Below are 9778 nucleotides of genomic sequence, written 5' to 3'. Positions count from 1 at the left end.
CATGGTGATGGGTTTATCTTGTGTGATTCAATACCTCAACCACAAAGTACAGTCAAACTAAGGAATCAGAGGACATAAAATTCATAAGGTCATTGAGAAATAGCTTGGGGAGGGCTATAATGTCTACAGAGCTTCTCCCTCATGTGATAGACTTACCATGGACATGCTGAAACTGAAATGCCTTTGTCCTGAGTTCAGCCCCTCCTGAATTGCCAGAAGCCATGTCAGCAGTCCAAAATGATTCTAGGTTTGTTATTCATAGTGTGTAAGAATTAACCACTCTCATCAACATTGGGGGAACCACATGGATTTTTGCAAAAGGAAAATTCATCATGGTGTCTCCAAGAAACAAAAATGATGAGCAGTTTACTAAGGGCCCATCGATTTGTGTAAGTAGAAAAATAAAGAAAACAAAAAGAAAACAAAAAAATAAAAAAACCACCTCCAATGATCATGAGGAAAAGATTGACCAGAGTCACCACAATAAAGGGTCATAATCTCTACCTGACTATCGGTCCTGAGACTGTCCACCGGCCCAGATCCTCAATTGGTGTAACCATTTACACCTGGTGGAAGGCTGTAAAATGGCAACAATTGCTTTACATTTTCCTCCAAACCCAACCCAAAGGCTCTGAGGTGATGGCACAGGCTAGCTTATAATCGTTCATGAGGACTGTGGTCTAAACTAAAATTGGCGCCTTGCTATTGGGCAAAATGAGAGTAATGATACCGTGGAAACTGGCAAATGCTACAAGTAAGCTCTCTTCTTAATCTTTTGTTCTTATTTTCCACCTTTCTTCTTGCTTTCCGTTTCTTTTTGTCTTTGCTTCTGAGAGATAGGTCCATGAACATTTATCTGCATACTAGTGTTTGAAGGGACCTGTGGACATTTAGCTGGAAAACTGTGAATCAGGTAATAGGAGATTACCATTATGGCTGTCAATCCCAGTGGGGGCTTCTGGGGTCAGGTGATAAGGAGACATTCGTCTTAGTCTGTCTCACACAACACAGGTTAGGTCCTTGAGTGCATCCTGCTCACACTGCCTAATTTCTGGGATGCAGCATTAGAAAAGATGGCGGTGGCAATAGGCAGAGTAGCCATATTGTGTGTGAGATCTGTGAAGAGCCTATTAAGGTAGGAGGTGCTGAGGGAAATCACAGGACAGCATTGCTGCTTACCAAAACATTAAAGGAAAAATGATAATGCATCCCTGGGAAAATCACCAAGAATGACACCATCAAGGCCGGAAACATCAGGAGTTACAATTTCTATTATCTTCACACTTCATTTATGTTTTGGACTGTGTGAGGGGAAACTGGAGACTGCATAGTGAAGGTGGTTTATTGTAAACTAATCACAGAAGGTTCCAGGGGCCTCTGCTCTTGCAGATGTGATCTCCTTCCAAGGTGGATTGACATGAAGCCCTGGAAACTCATCTATCAATTCTGATATGTTCAATGGTTTTCCTCCAAAAGGAGATAATCTAATATATCTGTATATATATAAATATATACTATAAAGATATTGCTTTAAACCCATAGCAAAAGCATTTCACATTAACTTCAGTAGCTCCTCCTATCACATTAAAAGTACTCAATTTGCTATATTAGGTATATGTTCTTAAATATCGCAATCTTAAATATCGCAAACTAGGATGGCTCAGTTGGTTGACCACCCAACTTTGCCTCAGGTCATGATCTTGTAATTCATGGGTTTGAGTTTGCATTGTGCTCTGTGCTGACAGCTCAAAGCCTGGAGACTGCTTCTGATTCTGTGCCTTCCTCTCTCTCTCTGCCCCTACTCCCCCATCCGTCAACAAATGAATAAACATTTAAAAAATTAAGAATCCATGGGATGAAGTTTAATGAGAGGCCTAAACAGTTTTAGAGAAATACAGAAGAGGGGTGTCTGGGTGACTGAACCAATAGGCGCCCCACTCTTGATTTTGATCCAAGTCATGATCTCAAAATTTCTGACATTGAGCCCCACTTCAGGCTCTGTGCTGATAGTATGGACATAGCTTGTGATATTCTCTCAATCTCTCTGACCCTCACCACTTGCTCTTACTCTCTCTCAAATAAATACCTTACAAACTACGGAAGAAATATTTGTGCATAAAGTATGAAAAATTTCTAGCAACCGAATACTGTAGAAAGATAAACTGCAGACTGTCAGCCTCTGAACTGATACAAATATCATGATCTAGGTCTTCTAGGGTTTTAAGCCCTGTTACTCAAGTCTTTATCTTGAAACAAAGAATCCTACATGCAGACAATGTCTCTCGGCTAAAGAGTTTTCCCAGGGCTTGCTTGATGTCTCTGTTCCTCAGACCATAGATGAAGGGGTTCAACATGGGTGTCACCACCGTGTACATGACTGAGGCTATGGCACTTGTCCTGGAGTTTTGTGCAGCAGCAGAACTCAGGTACACCGCAAGGCATGTGCCATAGAACAAAGAGACCACTGAGAGGTGAGACCCACACGTGGAAAATGCTTTATACTTGCCCCTCACTGATGAAATTCTCAAAATGGAAGTGACAATTCTAGAGTAAGAGAACAGGATACCAGTGAGTGGAACAACACCCAGAAGTCCACTTACCAAATACACTGCCAGGTCATTGAGGAACGTATCAGAGTAAGCAAGTTGGATCACCTGCTTAAGTTCACAGAAAAAGTGAAGGATTTCCAGATTTGTGCAAAAAGAGAGTCGCAAAATCAGTAAGTCAAGTAATAGAGAGTAAAAAACACCCAATAACCAGCATACCAGGAGCAGGATGCCACAGAACTTGGGGTTCATGATGACCATGTAGTGCAGTGGCTGACAGATGGCCACAAACCGGTCATAGGCCATCACTGTCAAGAGTATGTTATCTAATACTCCAAAAAGCATGAAAAAGTACATCTGGCTGAGACAGCCTTCATAGGTGATCACTTTGCTCTGCGTCTGGATGTTCAGCAGCATCTTTGGGACGGTGGTGGAGGTGAAACAGATGTCTGAAAAGGACAGGTTGGAGAGGAAGAAGTACATGGGCGTGTGGAGGCGGGAGTCTGTGATAATGGCCAGGATCATGAGCAGGTTCCCAGTGAAGGTGACCAGGTACATGGACAGGAACACCCAAAAGAGAAGTGACTGCAGCCCCCCCTCATCTGAGAGTCCCAGGAGAATAAATTGTGTGACACAGGTTTGATTTCTTTCTTCCATGTAACTGATGAAAACAGCTGGAACAGAGACAAGAACATTGTAAAGACACCAGCAGTGATCACAGTATTGAAAGAAATGCTTCGTTTTCAACACACTTCACTCATTAATTCTTACACATTGCCTACCAATCTAGAATATGTACCAGAAAATTTCAGGGACTCTCAAATGCTCCATGTTTTCCGTGAGTCTGAAACTGTTCACAATTCTTGTTCTGAATCAAAATAATTTCAAAGCAATGTTCTCCATAAATTTCCTGAGATATTTTTTTTCGCCCAACAAAATTTAACAAAAATATCTTGTAACAAGTAATGTTGAAAGCATTACAAAAAGTAGTGATGGGTGTTTGCCCTTAACAACACTGAGTCTTAGACGTTTACGTGTGTGAAGAGGGAGGAATAGAATATTAATAAATGAATAAATGATGTTTTAAGTGGTGGTTACAACTAATAAGTAAAATAATTCAGGAAAAAATAGTCTAAGTAGAAGGGAAACTTGCCAATGTGTCAAGTCAAACAGGGGCTTCTGACGTAGAAAACTAAGGGATATATGAACCTTCCCAATTACTTTGAGAAAACCCGTTAAGCCAGAGAAACCACATATGCAAAGGCCTTCAGTCAAGAGCTCACCAGAAACCATCAGGCAACATCAAAGAAAAAGTTGTGAGCAGAGCAGGTAACACAATGGGAGAGAGAAGAGACAAACAAACAAGAGAGAAGAGCTCAAAGCCTCCCGCATCTTTAGAAACATTCTAAGGCAGTGGACACAACAGTTCAGTGTCGTTTTTATATTTATATGTTATATATAATGTCTGTCTACAACACGATACATTTTATGTAATGTATACTAATGGAACATAATTCATTCCTCCATAATTCTCTGTCTTTCTCTCTACCTTTACTCTAGGTCTCCAGTTGGTGTAATTTCTATAGTTTTTACCTCATCAGACAGCTTCAGCTTGCTACAAATGCTTAATATGTGTGTACTTCACTAATAAATTCTCTTTGTTCTACACACACACACACACACACACACACACACACACACACTCACACACACACACAAACACGTGGGTAGGGAAAGCAACAGAGAGAGAGTTCTCCATTATTGTGGTACCGTGTACTCTTACAGCTGAAGCACAACTTTTTAGAAATCAGGGGACGGGCTATGCCATTAGTCAAAGAGTTTCTTTCTCTGATGAGAATTGCATTTTGTTGTAGGCATTCCAGTAGAGTAGTCACGGCTACGAATCACGAGAACCACCCAGAATTAGAAGAATTACCATTAATCTTTCTCAACTGCTTCCAAAAAATTCAAATGGGAAACACTTCCTACTTTAATCGTTCAGGCCACCATTGCACTGTACCAAAGCCAAGAAGAGGCACTGCAAGAAAAGAAAAGTACAAAATGATATTCCCAAAGAATATTTATGTGAAAATCTTCGACTAAATAGTACTAATTCAAGCATAGCAGCCTTTGATCATGATGTAGAAAAAGATTATGCATCCTGACCAAGTGGGATTTATTCCTGGAAGGCAAGGATGGTTTAACTAATAAATCTCCCTTGGTGTAATACGACAGGTTGACAAAAAGAAGAATAATAGCATATGATTATCTCAACATATGGTAAATAAAACGTGACAAAATGGTGCATACCTTGATAGTAACAACTGTCCAGAAACTATGAACAGAAGGATAGTTCCACAACACGAAATAGGTTATATATGAAAACCCACCTCTAAAATCCTTCTCAACAGTGAAACACTGAGAGCAACCGCTAAGATAAGGCAAGATAAGCATGTCTGTTTCATACCTTTTATGCAACATGGCATTGCATGTTCCAGACAGAGCAACTAAGCAAAAAAAAGAAAGAAAAGTAAAAGGAAACAAAAGGCATCAAAATTAGAATGGAAGATGTAATATGATTTCTCTTCCCAAAGAAGGTGATCTTATTTTTTATTTTTTTTTTAATTTTTTTCAACGTTTTTTATTTATTTTTGAGACAGAGGGAGACAGAGCATGAACGGGGGAGGGGCAGAGAGAGAGGGAGACACAGAATCGGAAACAGGCTCCAGGCTCCGAGCCATCAGTCCAGAGCCTGACGCGGGGCTCGAACTCACGGACCGCGAGATCGTGACCTGGCTGAAGTCGGACGCTTAACCGACTGTGCCACCCAGGCACCCCTTATTTTTAAAAAATATATAGCATTAAAAACAAGAAAAACCGTTGGAGTAATAAACGAATTCAGCACTTTTGCAGAGTGTAAATCAAAGCAAACATAAAACTCAGGTGGCTGATGGAATCCTAGAATGGAGTGGATCATGTGGAAGATAAATAATCTAACTCTATTACAATTGTATGAGACAATCTCAGTGAAACAGGAGGGCAAAAAGAAGTGCAGAAAAACAAGATCTGGGGGAAAAGAAAAGACCGTAAAACCAGACATAAAAGAAATTGCACAGAAGCACTGCTCCACACTTGATAAAATGCATCCCGTGGGGTATTGTTAACGACGCTGATACTTCTGCACATGTTAACTGAAGTTGAGCATGTAAGGAAATGGAGAGTAAATGGTGGGAATGAGGTATCACATGTGATGTGGTATTTTACATGTAAGCAAGGTGGCATAGCTCTTATAATCCTTTGGTGATTAGAGTTGGTGCCATCAGTATGAACTTGCTTTAGCTTGTATAAAAATACAGAGGGTTACACATAGACTCATGTATGGATGCCTACATATACACAGAGTAGTAAGCACTCCTGTGTCCTTGCCAGGTCAACCGAGGAGATATAGAGACCCTGGTAGCAATAAGCCACCAGGCACCAAGATCTTGAATCTCATCCCATGATCCAATAAAATAAAACAGGGCTCCTCGCAGAAATGACTGCTTGTAGGGCTCAGAGGAAAATACAGTAAGCTCAAGTTGAAGCATCTTTTCCTGTAAGACTGCTACCCCCAAGAGTCAAGAATGATAGGGACATGTCAGCGAACTGAAGAAGCTCCCCAATGCAAAGTAAGACCAATTAGAGCACCAAAATAAAGTAGTATTGGGTTATAACCCAGGGCATATAATGTAAATACTTGAAAAATAAATATGGAAGACACAACATCAAGTGCAGAAGAAAACCAATGATTTACAGAAATACTCTACTCTTAAGGAGGTGTGAGATAACTCACCCTACTTTAAGATGGGGCTGCATAGAAAGTCGCTACAGGAGGACAGGATGGAAAGAAAGGAGAAAGAGAAATCTTACAAAGCCTGTCACAGCCGGCATCAATAGCAACCCCAATGAGAAATAGTCATGTTGACAGTGCGCACCCTTGATGTCACGAGATGAACATGGCAGTTTCCCTCTCTGGTCTTCCGGTCCAACTTCCACAGTCCCAGTATAGTCAGGAAAAAGAGAATAATAAGGTGTGTCCAAAAGGAGATTATTTTACAGAACACCTGACCAGTAGTCCTCAGAACTATCAATCGCTTCAATCATAAAGCAAGCCTGAGATGCAGTCGCTATGTGTGGAGGCTCAGGAGATATGAGAATTGAAACTAACATGTGGAAGAGATAGGCTGTGATCAAAACAGCAGACACTGGGGAGGGAGCTTATGATAACTCCCTGATCTATCACAGCAAATTGTTTCTGTAAATGTACAACTGTTCAAATATTAAAGGGGATGAAAAATGAGAGATATTAATGAAATGCAAAGCTTTGGAAGCACTGAGCTCTGAGTGTGAAGAGCTCCAGGCTCCATTATTTGCTGTGTATAAGCAGTATCACTGCTGTCGCTTTCCATCAATAAAATAAAATAATGATACCACAGAAATAGTTTGGGAAACATTTCAATAACTTGATGACTGTAGATATCTGGCATTGTTTCTAGTAAACATTTAAGAATGAATAAAAAAAATCCATCTGAGGTTTTGTATCCACGATTGCCACCCCCTCAGAGACCCGTCTTGCCTCCCCTCTCACACTCGTGGTGCCATTTGTATCCCTAAATATGCTTCTCACACCCTGAATGCAGCAATAATTTTTTCCTCACAATACTGGGTCATTTTTACATGGAGAGTACCTGTTCATAGCTAATCCCCTGACATAAGGCCTGTACATACTCTTTACTAATTTCAGAGTTAAATTTCAACCCTCCAAAAAAAAAAAAAATTTCAACCCTCCAGCCAAAACATACATTTCTTTGGTCATCTGACTGATGCCTACCCAGCCAGGCTTCTATGGGTTCATTTTGCAGATTGTAGACCCTGCTCCTGATTGTTGGTGAGACAGTTAGGAGTATTTCTAATAACAGCAGCACAACTTCCGCTTTACTTCATCTCTAATTTTCCCCCTCTGCTGTTTCTCCCTGGACTTCTCACCTCCCTTATCCCTTGGAAGGACCCCAACACTAACGTCAAAGCTAAGTACCTATAAGCTTGTCTGTGAAGTGTTCACTGACTCCCATGAAAGAGTCCTCTTTTTGAAAACGATTAAGAATAAAATAAACAGTCAACTTTGGGGGATCTGCTTCCCCAGATTTCAGTGCAATTTCACATTATAACATTAATTTATTTTTACATCTCTCATTCTGTTTCTACAGTGAGTATCTTGAGAAAAGAAATACTGTCGTAGTCATTTATTTAGTCCCAGAATACATGGCACTGTCTACCATACATAAGTTTCTGAAAAAATGTTTTTTGAATGACTGCTATTAACCACTGTTTCAATAACAATAAACAGTCACTCCCAACAATGGAAGAAGCAGCAATGAAAACAGGGGAAAGACTGTTGAGAGATGAAGGCCCATTGATAAAGCACTAACCTTGGAGGAGACGGATCAGGGAGAAATGGTTTAGTGTATCCAGAGTTGCCCTCCAGAATCAAAGCCTCATGGGCATGGCTTGGCATTACTAAACTCTCCTTAATTTATTGTCCCTGTTGAGGCCCCCAAAATAACTACTGATACAAGGGGACCCTCCCATCATAACTCATTTCCCCAGGACTTCTGAAGAGGCCATGGCTCACCCAGATGTTACCACAGAACAGCAGGAGAGTAATGACCCAGTCTCTCCCATGGATGAGTGATGTGGTTGGAAGTTATATCCTTAGGAAGGGAAAAGACATGGCCCCACTCATGAAGGTTCTGGAGGACACAGCTATGTGTTCATATCACCTGAGGTTACAAGAGTCGACTTCATGGGTGCAGCAAAGGCATTTTAATTTCTGTAGCTGTAGGGAATGAATTCCCATGAGTCTCATTAATGAGATATTCTTTTGTCTCTCTTCCCTTTACAAGACTTGGGTCTCTAGCGCTAGGAGAGAAAAGAAGAATGCAAACTTATCCCGTTGTTGGTATGGGGACACAGACTTGGCATTCCCAGATTGTCTCTTATCCCATTTTAACTCGCTTATCCCAGAAGGAGGTGCCCTGTCTTTAGAGGCTCTCATTAATAAGCCATAGCCACTGTAGTAACTATCCAATTTTGGTTTTGAACAATTCTGTGTATCCTAAATCTCCTCTTTCTCCCATCTGTACCCCTTCCGTTAGCTCACAATCATGGAACCCCCAGGCCCCGCAGTGCTTCTCTTTTCTTCCTGTTTCTCATTCTCCTTCAATGTGGGCAATATCTTTTTAACATCACTTGACCATTTGCTTTTGGGCATCCTCTAAACTGCTCATTAGCAGCTGTGGGGCAGTAGGCACTAAGCAAAGTGGTAGGAGGAAGACAAGTGTAAGAAGGGTCCCTTCCATTGAGGAGCTCACAGTCTCAACAGGACAAGAAACATAAAAATAAATGCAAATTTGCCATTTGCAGTGATGTGGATGGAGGTCGAATGTATTATGCGAACAGAGATAAGAATCCGAGAAAGACAACTACCACATGATTTCGCTCATATTGGAATTGAATTAACAAAACAAATGAACGTGTGTGAAAGGGGAAAGAGGAGAAAGGGAAAGAGACCACAAGAGACAACAATAGTCAGATGGAGGAAGGTGGGAGGGAGATGGGCTAGATGAGTGTTGAGTTAAGGAGAGCACTTTTGATGAGCACCTGGTGCTGTATGGAAGTGATGAATTACTGAATTCTCCTCCTGAAACCAGTACTGCACTCTATGTTAACCACCTAAAATATAAATTTGAAAATAAAATAAAACATACATGAATGAACTACCCTGAAGGGGCACTGACACATGAGAAAAAGAATACAACCCTAGTCAACTATTCCAGAAGAGTTGAGTAAAGGCCTCACAAACAAGCTTCTCTTTGTCCCAACTCTTGATGAGGGAGAAGGGGATAAGGCACTCCAAGAGGAAGTATCTGGGCAGCCAATGTGGGAAATACTTCATACTTGCTGGCCAATAATCAGGGGGCAAGTATGACAATTCAAACATGACCCTGAGCAGTTAGCCTGCAGAGAGCAGAGATGCTTGTATTTTTGCTACAGGTTTGACACATACTTATGAAAATAGTGGAGTTTCAGTGCAGATTTCATGATGAGATGCCGAGGATCAAGTTCTCCCTGTGGAAAACTCACCATGCAATCATGTTAGACATAGACTCTTGATACAATAGTCAAAGAAAACT

At 40.9% G+C, this 9778-nt stretch overlaps 1 pseudogene; it reads right to left on the bottom strand.

The window, feature by feature from the left end:
* Window positions 1-2242: 2242 nt before the first annotated feature.
* On the bottom strand, window positions 2243-3215 carry LOC121013865 (olfactory receptor 7A10-like; annotated as a pseudogene).
* Between the last annotated feature and the right edge of the window lie 6563 nt (window positions 3216-9778).

Source organism: Herpailurus yagouaroundi, unplaced genomic scaffold (assembly GCF_014898765.1).
Source record: "Herpailurus yagouaroundi ecotype Mexico unplaced genomic scaffold, PumYag 200, whole genome shotgun sequence".
NCBI lineage: Eukaryota > Metazoa > Chordata > Mammalia > Carnivora > Felidae > Herpailurus > Herpailurus yagouaroundi.
Note: the sequence above shows the minus strand (reverse complement) of the source record. Positions and strands in the feature narration are given on the sequence as shown.